Genomic DNA, 13,119 nt, shown 5'->3' with positions numbered 1-13,119 from the left:
ACCTCCACAGCCTTAAATGTCCCTGTCTGACTGACAGCTTTGAAGAGAGTAGTGGTTCTCCCAGCACGCAGCTGGAGATCTGAGAACGGACAGACTGCCTCCTAAAGTGGGTCCCTCACCCCTGAGCAGCCTAACTGGGAGGCACCCCCCCAGTAGGGACAGACTGACACCTCATTCAACCGGGTACTCCTCTGAGACAAAACTTTCAGAGGAACTATCAGACAGCTGAATTTGTGGTCTCACGAAAATCCGCTGTTCTGCAGCCACCGGTGCTGACACCCAGCCAAACAGGGTCTGGAGTGGACCTCTAGTAAACTCCAACAGACCTGCAGCTGAGGGTCTTGTCTGGTAGAAGGAAAATTAACAAACGGAAAGGACATCCACACCAAAAACCCATCTGTACATCACCATCATCGAAGACAAAAAGTAGACAAAACCACAAAGATGGGGAAAAAACAGACCAAAAAAACTGGAAACTCTAAAAAACAGAGCACCTCTCCTCCTCCAAAGGAACGCAGTTCCTCACCAGCAACGGAACAAAGCTGGATGGAGGATGACTTTGATGAGTTGAGAGAAGAAGGCTTCAGACGATCAAACTACTCTGAGCTACGAGAGGAAATTCAAAACAATAGCAAAGAAGTTAAAAACTTTGAAAAAAAATTAGAAGAATGGATAACTAGAATAACCAATGGAGAGAAGGGCTTAAAGGAGATGATGGAGCTGAAAGCCAAGTTTCGAGAACTACGCGAAGAATGCAGAAGCCTCAGTAGCAGATGCGATCAACTGGAAGAAAGGGTATCGCTGATAGAAGATGAAATGAATGAAATGAAGAGAGAAGGGAAGTTTAGAGAAAAAAGAATAAAAAGAAATGAACAAAGCCTCCAAGAAATTTGGGACTATGTGAAAAGACCAAACCTACGTCTGATTGGTGTACCTGAAAATGATGGGGAGCATGGAACCAAGTTGGAAAACACTCTGCAAGATATTATCCAGGAGAACTTCCCCAATCTAGCAAGGCAGGCCAGCATTCAGATTCAGGAAATACAGAGAACGCCACAAAGATACTCCTCGAGAAGGGCAACTCCAAGACACATAATTGTCAGATTCACCAAAGTTGAAATGAAGGAAAAAATGTTAAGGGCAGCCAGAGAGAAAGGTCGGGTTACCCACAAAGGGAAGCCCATCAGACTAACAGCTGATCTCTCAGCAGAAACTCTACAAGCCAGAAGAGAGTGGGGGCCGATATTCAACATTCTTAAAGAAAAGAATTTTCAACCCAGAATTTCCTATCCTGCCAAACTAAGCTTCATAAGTGAAGGAGAAATAAAATACTTTACAGACAAGCAAACGCTGAGTGATTTTGTCACCACCAGGCCTGCCCTAAAAGAGCTCCTGAAGGAAGCACTAAACATGGAAAGGAACAACCGGTACCAGCCCCTGCAAAAACATGCCAAATTGTAAAGACCATCGAGGCTAGGAAGAAACTATAGCAACTAACGAGCAAAATAACCAACTAACATCATAATGACAGGATCAGATTCACACATAACAATATTCACGTTAAATGTAAATGGGCTAAATGCTCCAATCAAAAGACACAGACTGGCAAACTGGATAAGGAGTCAGGACCCATCAGTGTGCTGTATTCAGGAAACCCATCTCACGTGCAGAGATACACATAGACTCAAAATAAAGGGATGGAGGAAGATCTATCAAGCAACTGGAAAACAAAAAAAGGCAGGGGTTGCAATCCTAGTCTCTGATAAAATAGACTTTAAACCAACAAAGATCAAAAGAGACAAAGAAGGCCATTACATAATGGTAAAGGGATCAATTCAACAAGAAGAGCTAACTATCCTAAATATATATGCACCCAACACAGGAGCACCCAGATTCATAAAGCAAGTCCTCAGTGACCTACAAAGGGACTTAAACTCCCACACAATAATAATGGGAGATTTTAACACCCCACTGTCAGCATTAGACAGATCAACGAGACAGAAAGTTAACAAGGATATCCAGGAATTGAACTCAGCTCTACATAAAGTGGACCTAATAGACATCTACAGAACTCTCCACCCCAAATCAACAGAATATACATTTTTTTCAGCACCACACCACACCTATTCCAAAATTGACCACATAGTTGCAAGTAAAGCTCTTCTCAGCAAATGTAAAAGAACAGAGATTATAACAAACTGTCTCTCAGACCACAGTGCAATCAAACTAGAACTCAGGATTAAGAAACTCAGTCAAAACCGCTCAACTACATGGAAACTGAACAACCTGCTCCTGAATGACTATTGGGTACATAATGAAATGAAGGCAGAAATAAAGATGTTCTTTGAAACCAACAAGAACAAAGACACAACATACCAGAATCTCTGGGACACGTTCAAAGCAGTGTGTAGAGGGAAATTTATAGCACTAAATGCCCACAAGAGAAAGCAGGAAAGATCCAAAATTGACACCCTAACATCACAATTAAAAGAACTAGAAAAGCAAGAGCAAACACATTCAAAAGCTAGCAGAAGGCTAGAAATAACTAAAATCAGAGCAGAACTGAAGGAAATAGAGACACAAAAAACCCTTCAAAAAATTAATGAATCCAGGAGCTGGTTTTTTGAAAAGATCAACAAAATTGATGGACCGCTAGCAAGACTAATAAAGAAGAAAAGAGAGAAGAATCAAATAGATGCAATAAAAAACGAAAAAGGGGATATCACCACCGATCCCACAGAAATACAATCTACCATCAGAGAATACTACAAACACCTCTATGCAAATAAACTAGAAAATCTAGAAGAAATGGATAAATTCCTCGACAAATACACCCTCCCAAGACTAAACCAGGAAGAAGTTGAATCTCTGAATAGACCAATAACAGGTTCTGAAATTGTGGCAATAATCAATAGCTTACCAACCAAAAAGAGTCCAGGACCTGATGGATTCACAGCTGAATTCTACCAGAGGTACAAGGAGGAACTGGTACCATTCCTTGTGAAACTATTCCAATCGATAGAAAAAGAGGGAATCCTCCCTAACACATTTTACGAAGCCAGCATCGTCCTGATACCAAAACCTGGCAGAGACATAACCAAAAAAGAGAATTTCAGACCAATATCCTTGATGAACATTGATGCAAAAATCCTCAATAAAATACTGGCAAACCAAATCCAGCAGCACATCAAAAAGCTTATCCACCATGATCAAGTGGGCTTCATCCCTGGGATGCAAGGCTGGTTCAACATACGCAAATCAATAAATGTAATCCATCACATAAACAGAACCAATGACAAAAACCACATGATTATCTCAATAGATGCAGAAAAGGCCTTTGACAAAATTCAACAACCCTTCATGCTAAAAACTCTCAATAAATTAGGTATTGATGGGACGTATCTCAAAATAATAAGAGCTATCTACAACAAACCCACAGCCAATATCATACTGAATGGGCAAAAACTGGAAGCATTCCCTCTGAAAACTGGCACAAGACAGGGATGCCCTCTCTCACCGCTCCTATTCAACATAGTGCTGGAAGTTCTGGCCAGAGCAATCAGGCAGGAGAAGGAAATAAAGGGTATTCAATTAGGAAAAGAGGAAGTCAAATTGTCCCTGTTTGCAGATGACATGATTGTATATCTAGAAAACCCCATTGTCTCAGCCCAAAATCTCCTTAAGCTGATTAGCAACTTCAGCAAAGTCTCAGGATACAAAATTAATGTACAAAAATCACAAGCATTCTTGTACACCAATAACAGACAAACAGAGAGCCAAATCATGAGTGAACTCCCATTCACAATTGCTTCAAAGAGAATAAAATACCTAGGAATCCAACTTACAAGGGATGTGAAGGACCTCTTCAAGGAGAACTACAAACCACTGCTCAATGAAATAAAAGAGGATACAAACAAATGGAAGAACATTCCATGCTCATGGGTTGGAAGAATCAATATCGTGAAAATGGCCATACTGCCCAAGGTAATTTATAGATTCAATGCCATCCCCATCAAGCTACCAATGACTTTCTTCACAGAATTGGAAAAAACTACTTTAAAGTTCATATGGAACCAAAAAAGAGCCCGCATCGCCAAGTCAATCCTAAGCCAAAAGAACAAAGCTGGAGGCATCACGCTACCTGACTTTAAACTCTACTACAAGGCTACAGTAACCAAAACAGCATGGTACTGGTACCACAACAGAGACATAGATCAATGGAACAGAACAGAGCCCTCAGAAATGATGCCGCATAGCTACAACTATCTGATCTTTGACAAACCTGACAAAAACAAGAAATGGGGAAAGGATTCCCTATTTAATAAATGGTGCTGGGAAAACTGGCTAGCCATATGTAGAAAGCTGCAACTGGATCCCTTCCTTACACCTTATACAAAAATTAATTCAAGATGGATTAAAGACTTATATGTTAGACCTAAAACCATTAAAATCCTACAACAAAACCTAGGCAATACCATTCAGGACATAGGCGTGGGCAAGGACTTCATGTCTAAAACACCAAAAGCAATGGCAACAAAAGCCAAAATCAACAAATGGGATCTCATTAAACTAAAGAGCTTCTGCACAGCAAAAGAAACTATCATCAGAGTGAACAGGCAACCTACACAATGGGAGAAAATTTTTGCAACCTACTCATCTGACAAAGGGCTAATATCCAGAATCTACAATGAACTCAAACAAATTTACAAGAAAAAAACAAACAACCCCATCAAAAAGTGGGCAGAGGACATGAACAGACACTTCTCAAAAGAAGACATTGATGCAGCCAAAAAACACATGAAGAAATGCTCCTCATCACTGGCCATCAGAGAAATGCAAATCAAAACCACAGTGAGATACCATCTCACACCAGTTAGAATGGCCATCATTAAAAAATCAGGAAACAACAGGTGCTGGAGAGGATGTGGAGAAATAGGAACACTTTTACACTGTTGGTGGGACTGTAAACTAGTTCAACCATTGTGGAAGTCAGTGTGGCGATTCCTCAGGGATCTAGAACTAGAAATACCATTTGACCCAGCCATCCCATTACTGGGTATATACCCAAAGGACTATAAATCATTCTGCTATAAAGACGCATGCACACGTATGTTTATTGCGGCACTATTCACAATAGCAAAGGGTTGGAACCAACCCAAATGTCCAACAACGATAGACTGGATTAAGAAAATGTGGCACATATACACCATGGAATACTATGCAGCCATAAAAAATGATGAGTTCATGTCCTTTGTAGGGACATGGATGAAATTGGAAAACATTATTCTCAGTAAACTATCGCAAGGACAAAAAACCAAACACCGCATGTTCTCACTCATAGGTGGGAATTGAACAATGAGAACTCATGGACACAGGAAGGGGAACATCACGCTCCGGGGACTGTTGTGGGGTGGGGGCAGGGGGGAGGGACAGCATTAGGAGATACACCTAATGCTAAATGACGAGTTAATGGGTGCAGGAAATCAACATGGCACATGGATACATATGTAACAAACCTGCACATTGTGCACATGTACCCTAAAACCCTAAAGTATAATAAAAGTAGATATACATTAAAAAAAAAAAAGAAGTATGATGGTTTTGAAATAACAAAATATGATAGTTTTAAAAAATAAAACAAAACCAATGAAAGAGAACAGCTGGACAGTAACCAGGGTTGCTATAAACATTAAATCAGACATGTATGTAAGGTGCACGGAACTTTATAAATATGCACGTCCTTCTCCCCTCCTACCACCATCTTAAGTGGAAGAAATTCTTATATTTGTATCATCTGTAATTGCCCATCCTTCATGTTCAATTGTTGTTGAATTGGTTCTAAATCTTCACACATAGTAGGTGAGATACATTTTTTGAGTTGGACTGAATCCTTGCTGCAGAACTTTGCTGTTACTGTCAGAGGGGGTGCTGGTGCAGTGAGAAAAATGGTCGTTCTTGATACTAGACTAAACTAAGCTTCAGAGAACCTGGATCCTCCAGCCAGGAAAAAGGATTGTGAACTTCCCATGTCATTCCGTCTGTCTCCAAGTCTCAATCTCCCTACCTGTTAAACCGGGATACCACACTCACCAAACCTACAAAACAATAACCAACATGACTGAAAGAGCTCTGTAAACGGTGTAGCATACAATCTCAAAGGCTGAACACATTGATGGAATCCTTTGGGGAGGTAATTTTTCACAGTATCAAGAACCATAAAAATGTTGAAACCTATTGACCTAGGCATCTCCTTCCCAGAAATATATCCTATGACAAGGGTTTCCACCCTTTTTCTACCCATCCACCCAAAACATCCCCACGGATGGCACATTCCTGGGTTTTGGACTAACGCCTATTAAGCTAGGATGGGAATCACGTACAATCCCTGTTTGGTTGCCACTCAACAAGATACATCCCAGTGCCCCGTCTCTACTAAAAATACAAAAAAAAAATTAGCCGGGCGTGGTGGCGGGCGCCTGTAGTCCCAGCTACTCGGAGAGGCTGAGGCAGGAGAATGGCGTGAACCCGAGAGGAGGAGCTTGCAGTGAGCCGAGATTGCGCCACTGCACTCCAGCCTGGGCGACAGAGCGAGACTCCGTCTCAAAAAAAAAAAAAAAAAAAAAAAAAAAGATACATCCCAGTGAAGGAAGTTATTCTGGGAATCATCTGAATTAAGTAAATAATTCACCAAATGCAGTATTTCACTTATTAACAAATCGGTTGCAAGTTCCACAACCCATCAAGACAAGCATTCAAGACTTGGCGTTCAAGTTGAGAACAGCCATCCTTATGAAATAACTCAAAGGAATGAAGAACTGCATATACCTATGAATTAGGCTTATCGGTAATAATGATAGTAACAACGTCAGCTCTTTCCTTTCCATTCTCTCATTGCCTCCTCGTGAAAATCCTGTGTGGTGGACAGGAGGGATTTATACCTTCTGTTCTCCAGGTGGAACCATGGGTTTCTATTCACTCAAAATAATTTGACAGCCAACAGCCATGATGGATAGAGCCCTCTTATTTTTTTATTTCTTCCAAGAAAAGGGGGGCGGGATATGGGTACAGAACATGCAGGTTTGTTACATAGGTATACGTGTGCCATGGTGTTTTGCTGCACCTATTGATCCATCCTCTAAGTTCCCTCCCCTCACCCCCTACCCCCCAACAGGCCCTGGTGTTTGTTGTTCCCCTCTCTGTGTCCATATGTTCTCAATGTTCAACTCCACTTATGAGTGACAACATGTGGTGTTTGGTTTTCTGTTCCTCTGTTAGTTTGCTGAGGAAGATGGCTTCTAGCTTCATCCATGTTCCTGCAAAGGGCATGATCTCATTCCTTTCTATGGCTGTATAGATTCCATGGTGTAGATATACCATATTTTCTTTATCCAGTCTTTCATTGATGGGCATTTGGGTTGGTTCCATGTCTTTGCTATTGTAAACAGTGCTGCAATAAACATGTGTGCATGTGTCTTTATAGGAGAATGATTTACATTCCTTTGGGTGTATACTCAGTAATGGGATCCCTGGGTCAAATGGTATTTCTGCTTCTGGATCTTTGAGGAATCGCCATACTGTCTTCCGCAATGGTTGAACTAGTTTGCATTCCCACCAACAGTGTAAAAGTGTTCCTATTTCTCCACAGCCTCTACAGCATCTGTTGTTTCCTGACTTTTTATTTTTTTTTATTTTTTTTTTTGAGACGGAGTCTCACTCTGTCACCCAAGCTGGAGTGCAGTGGCGCCATCTCGGCTCACTGCAAGCTCCGCCTCCCGGGTTCACGCCATTCTTCTGCCTCAGCCTCTCTGAGTAGCTGGGACTACAGGCGCCTGCCACCACGCCTGGCTAATTTTTTTGTATTTTTAGTAGAGACGGGGTTTCATCGTGTTAGCCAGGATGGTCTCGATCTCCTGACCTCGTGATCCACCCTCCTCGGCTTCCCAAAGTGCTGAGATTACAGGCGTGAGCCACCGCGCCCAGCCACCCCCGAGAACTTCTTATACAACCATAGTGCGACAATCAAACCAGGAAATTGACATTGGTACAATACTCTTTTTTTCTTTTTTGAGACAGTCTTGCTCTGTCGCCCAGGCTGGAGTGCAGTGGCTCTCTCAGCTCACTGCAACCTCTGCCTCCTGGGTTCAAGGGATTCTCCTGCCTTAGCCTCTCAAGTAGCTTGAAGCACAGTTGCGTGACACCATGCCCGGCTAATTTTATTTTTATTAGAGATAGGGTTTCACCGTGTTAGCCAGGGTGGTCTCGATCTCCTGACCTCGTGATCCGCCCACCTAGGCTTCCTAAAGTGCTGGGATTACAGGCGTGAGCCACCGCGCCCAGCCACAATACTCTTAATGAAACTACAGCCCATATTAGGATTTCACCAGGGCTTAGGGCAATGTCTGGCACATAGTGAACCTTACACAGGTGATAAGGACGTCACTACCATGATGATGATGATGAGGAAGATGATAATGATGATGTTGGACTTTCTAGCACAGCCAGATTGATCTGGTGCCTATTTTCAGAGCATGCCATGTTAGTTTCTATTTCTAAACCTTTTTTGGCCTTAGCTCCAAGGAACTGAAAGCCAACATGGTTGCCTGGACAGTGGGAAGCCATGAGTAGCTTTGGAAGCCTGGGGGGCCGGGTGCTAGTCTTTGCTTTCTGAAGATAACACCCTGTCAAGGACTGTTCACAGTGGGGACAGCCTGACAGCGCTTAAAAGTCACCAGAAGTGAATGAGAATCAGAAACATTGATGCGTCTGAGCATGTGCACAAAGCAAACACGGTTCTCAGGACTCGCATTCCTTCACCCACTGAATTCCCACAACATCCCTAAGAGGGAAATAGTTCACCGATGAGGAGACCGAGGCACAGAGCAGTTATGGCACGTCCCCGAGGTCACACAGTCAGAGCAGTTATGGCATGTCCCTGAGGTCACACAGAGCAGTTATGGCACGTCCCCGAGGTCACACAGTCAGAGCAGTTATGGCACGTCCCCGAGGTCACAGAGAGCAGTTATGGCACGTCCCCGAGGTCACACAGTCAGAGACGGAACCAGGACTTGACCCCAGGCAGGCTGGCTCCAGGGCATCTGCAATGCTCCACCACCATGATGGAGGTCTGGGGCTCGTTCTCAGCTGTTCAACTCAGACCCAGACTCCACAGCAGGGCCTGGGGGCCAATCAGAATAGGCCCTCTCACCCTCAGGGCTAGGCGTAAGACCTGAACCTGAAGCACCTCCCGCTCAAACAAGCAGCTCAGGAACCCCGAAATGCAGTGTGAGTAAGACCCAGGCCATACCCACGTCTGGCTGTCCCGGGGATGTCTGTGGTTTCCAAGAAGAAGCTAAGAATAAGAATAGGGGCTGCTTGTTAGGCAGCCCAGCAAGAGAGCACCTGTCAGCCAGAGCCTCCCGTGAACCTTTCAGCAACGTTGTCAGCGGCATTGCCTCTTCCTCTGACCGGTCCCAGTCCAACCAAACCCAGCCAACAGGAAGCAGCCTGGATTGTGCTATCATTCAGTCAGTCGACAAACGCTGAGTCTATACTGCACACTCTGCACCTGATTCCCTACTGGAAACCAAGCTTCTTCCAGGGAACGGGGTGGGACAGGAACCGAGGGGTCATGTGCCCTGGGCTGGGCCGGAGAAGAGGGTCAGGACAGCCCTCCACTGCCAGGCCCGGAGTGTACCCTGCACCTGAGCCCGTGGTGATGCACCTGTCACCGCAAAACATTCTACAGTGATCAGGGCAACTTCTACCGTGATTTAGGCAAACGAGTGTTGGCTGTGTGATGGAGATGGTGATTGTGGTTTACACAAGATTCACAAACTCATCAATGTGGACTAAAGGACAATCCTAAAAAAATCGATTTTGCCCACAGATACCTGGTATGATCTGAGTCTTTCTCAACTCTAAAGCCAGAACAGATACTGCCCACCCTCTGGGGGAAGGATCCCTTCTCTCCCCAGTGCAGGTGGGACAACCTGGGGTGTGGCTCCCCTGCTCCCCTCTCTGCCCAAAGCATCCATCCATCCATCCATCCATCCAAGTTCTTGGGAGCACCTCCCGCTCGCCACTGGGGACTTTCTGGAAGCTGGGAGACGCTGGCCCAGGACCCAGCCAGATTATTCTCAATAGCCCCTTCTCTCAAAGGGAGGCAGTAGACTGCGGGCTTCCCAACCCAGGGGTGAAGAACAAAGAGATAGGACAGCAGCACAAGGACCCAGCGTGCCTGCTTCCCGGCCCTGCGCTCGGCCGCTCCACAGAGAGGGCGACGCGCTGAAAACCTCCGGCCACACACCAGCAACCTCAGCAGCAGCTGCAGCCTCCTCCCCCGAGGACGGCTGGTGCAGGAGCAAGAAGAACAAACCCCGATAACAACAGCCTCCGCTCTCACCTCCCAGGTGCTTCCCAGGAGCCAGGCTGAGGGCACCACAAGTTCACTTCAGCCTCACGACCACCTTTGAGGCAGCCACTGTTACTACCCCCCGTTTTCAGATGAGGTAACTGGGGCACAGAGAGGCGAGTGGACCTGCCCACAGTCGCACAGCTGGAAAGTGGCAGGGCCCAGCTTTTGGCCACTCACTATGCCAGCCTAAAAGCTAACGTCCGCATTGGCCATCAAACAAAGAAAGGGACTTACCAGCTAGACGCAGGCACACCCCAGGCCCACGGGTGCTCGTGAGCTCGAAGGCGGTTGCTACTCGAAGGGAGAGCTGGGCTCGTGTGGGAGAAGAGTGGTCTCCCTGCCTCCGTGGGGTCCCAGGCCCGGCCTGGCAGCAGCTGCCCTGCACTGGCAGGAGTGGGCTGTGGGTGCCCTTCGGCACTCAAGGAAAAAACGCTTCCAGCGATGCAAGCAGCTGCCTTTGCTGCGGCTCTGATTCCCAGAGGATCCCAAAGCTTTTCCCATCATTTTTGCCCTTTTTCAGAAACCACTTAGCCGCTGCCCCTCCTCCAGCCATGCCAGGGCTGCAGAGCACTTACCAGAGCCAGCCAGAGCTGCAACCTCAGCTCTCAGGGAAGGAGGGTGCTGCTCGGCCTCCCAAACCTGTGGCTCCTGAGCCCGGAGGTCTGGGAAACGGCTCCACAAATGCACATTCGCAGCCAGCGACATCAAAACTAGCGTCCTGTAACTGTTCCGTTTTCAAAATAAAGAAGGAATGGAGGGTCGTGCCGCTCGCCACGCAGTCCTGGCCTGGCATTAGGGACTTGTTTTGAGAGTCAGAGCAACCTTGAACTAGTCCCCAACTCTCCTAGGCCTCTCGTTCCTGGTCCCCAAAACTGGAGTAGGCGTTTGCGTCGAGAAAGTCTTCTGGGTCAGCCAGGTCCCAGCCTTTCTTCTCAACTGGGGGTTCCTCAGGGAACCACAAAACACAGATAACTATGAGTGTCTGTTTCCTTTTTTTTCTTGAGATGGAGTCTCACTCTGTCGCCCAGGCTGGAGTGCAATGGCGCGATCTCAGCTCACTGCAACCTCCGCCTCCCAGGTTTAAGCGATTCTCCTGCCTCAGCCTCCCAAACAGCTGCAATTGCAGGCACCTGCCATTGCGCCCAGCTAATTGCTGTATTTTTAGTAGAGTCGGGGTTTCGCCATGTTGGCCAGGCCGGTCTTGAACTCCTGACCTCGTCATCCACCTGCCTCGGCCTCCCAAAGCGCTGGGATTCCAGGTGTGAGCCACCGCGCCCGGCCACCAGTGCCTATTTTCTCACTTCCCTTCGTACCACCCTAAATGCACAGGAGAGAAGACCCACAAGAGAGAAACGCACAGGAGAGAGTCGCATACAGCAGATAACTAGAACGATAGGTTTCATTCTCTCCCAGACCCTGGCTGAGAAGAACAGCGAGGTCTAGGTATGCATCCAGGCTGCGGCCCAAATGCCCTGCAAAAACCATCACAGCAGCTGCCCGCGGGACGCCAACAAGCTATGGGGCCGGCCCAGCCTGGAATGAGCAGCCACTGCCCGAGGGGCCCTCGTAGCCCTGCCTGGGGTCGCTTGAAAGCTCTGACCCCTGAGTCAAGGCACTGAAGTGTGGCCACCCCATCAGTTCTGCACAACAGTTGACAAAGAGCTTTCCCAAACCTGCTCTCGCAGGCCGGGAAGCAACCCTGGGCAGTGGGAGGGCAGAGACTGTCACCCATTTTACAGGTGAGAAATGTGTGATGCTGGGCAATTAGACAACCGATAATTAGATAATTGCCCAGTCCGCAGTGTTGGTCTAGGCATATAAGCCAGGCCCGTCACACCATGCCACACCCCACCATACCCCTCACTTAGTCACTTTTTTTTTTTTTTTTTTGAGATGGAGTCTCGCTCTGTCTCCCAGACTGGACTGCAATGGCGCAATCTTGGCTCACTGCAACCTCTGCCTCCCAGGTTCAAGCAATTCTCCTGCCTCAGCCTCCCAAGTAGCTGGGATTACAGGCACATGCCATGACGCCTGGCTAATTTTTGTGTTTTTAGTAGAGGCCGGGTTTCACCATGTTGGTCAGGCCTGCTCTCAAACTCCTGACCTCAAGTGATCCATCTGCCTCGGCCTCCCAAAGTGCTGGGATTATAGGTGTGAGCCACCGCACCTGGCCACTTAGACACCTGTTTATGCTATGTGTGTCATGTTAGCTTCAATTAATATGAACGTTAGAATTCATTCTTGTTTATAAATTGTGGCAAAAGGCTGGGCGTGGTGGCTCCTGCCTGTAACCCCAGCACTTTGGGAGGCCGAGGCAGGCGGATCACCTGAGGTCAGGAGTTTGAGACCAGGCCTGACCAACATGGTGAAATCCCATCTCTACTAAAAATACCAAATTAGCCAGGCGTGGTTGTGGGCACCTGTAGTCCCAGCTATTTGGGAGGCTGAGGCAGGAGAATCGCTTGAACCCAGGAGGTGGAGGTTGCAGTGGGCTGAGATCATGCCATTGCACTCTAGCCTGGGCAACAAGAGCGAAACTCTGTCTCAAAATATATATTTACATATTATAATAAATTGTGGCAAAATATATATAACAAAATTTACCATATTAACCATTGTCAATGGTACAGTTCAGTGGCACTGAGTACATTCACATTGTTGTACAACCATCAGCATCATCCATCACAGAACTTTTTCATCCCAAA

The 13,119-nt window shown here is 46.4% G+C and overlaps 1 protein-coding gene across 4 annotated transcripts in view; it reads right to left on the bottom strand.

The window, feature by feature from the left end:
- The window catches only part of SHPK (sedoheptulokinase), a 43,329-nt gene that overhangs the window by 1,744 nt on the left and 28,466 nt on the right, over positions 1 to 13,119 (bottom strand). The window contains exon 8 of one of the 4 annotated variants that reach the window (XR_010118319.1): positions 10,990 to 11,731. The exons of the other annotated variants lie outside the window; for them this stretch is intronic. The gene's annotated coding sequence lies outside the window, so the exon portion shown is untranslated. The remainder of the gene's footprint in view (positions 1 to 10,989; positions 11,732 to 13,119) is intronic. 4 annotated transcript variants of the gene reach the window in all.

Source organism: Symphalangus syndactylus, chromosome 20 (genome assembly GCF_028878055.3).
Source record: "Symphalangus syndactylus isolate Jambi chromosome 20, NHGRI_mSymSyn1-v2.1_pri, whole genome shotgun sequence".
Taxonomy (NCBI): Eukaryota; Metazoa; Chordata; class Mammalia; order Primates; family Hylobatidae; genus Symphalangus; species Symphalangus syndactylus.
Note: the sequence above shows the minus strand (reverse complement) of the source record. Positions and strands in the feature narration are given on the sequence as shown.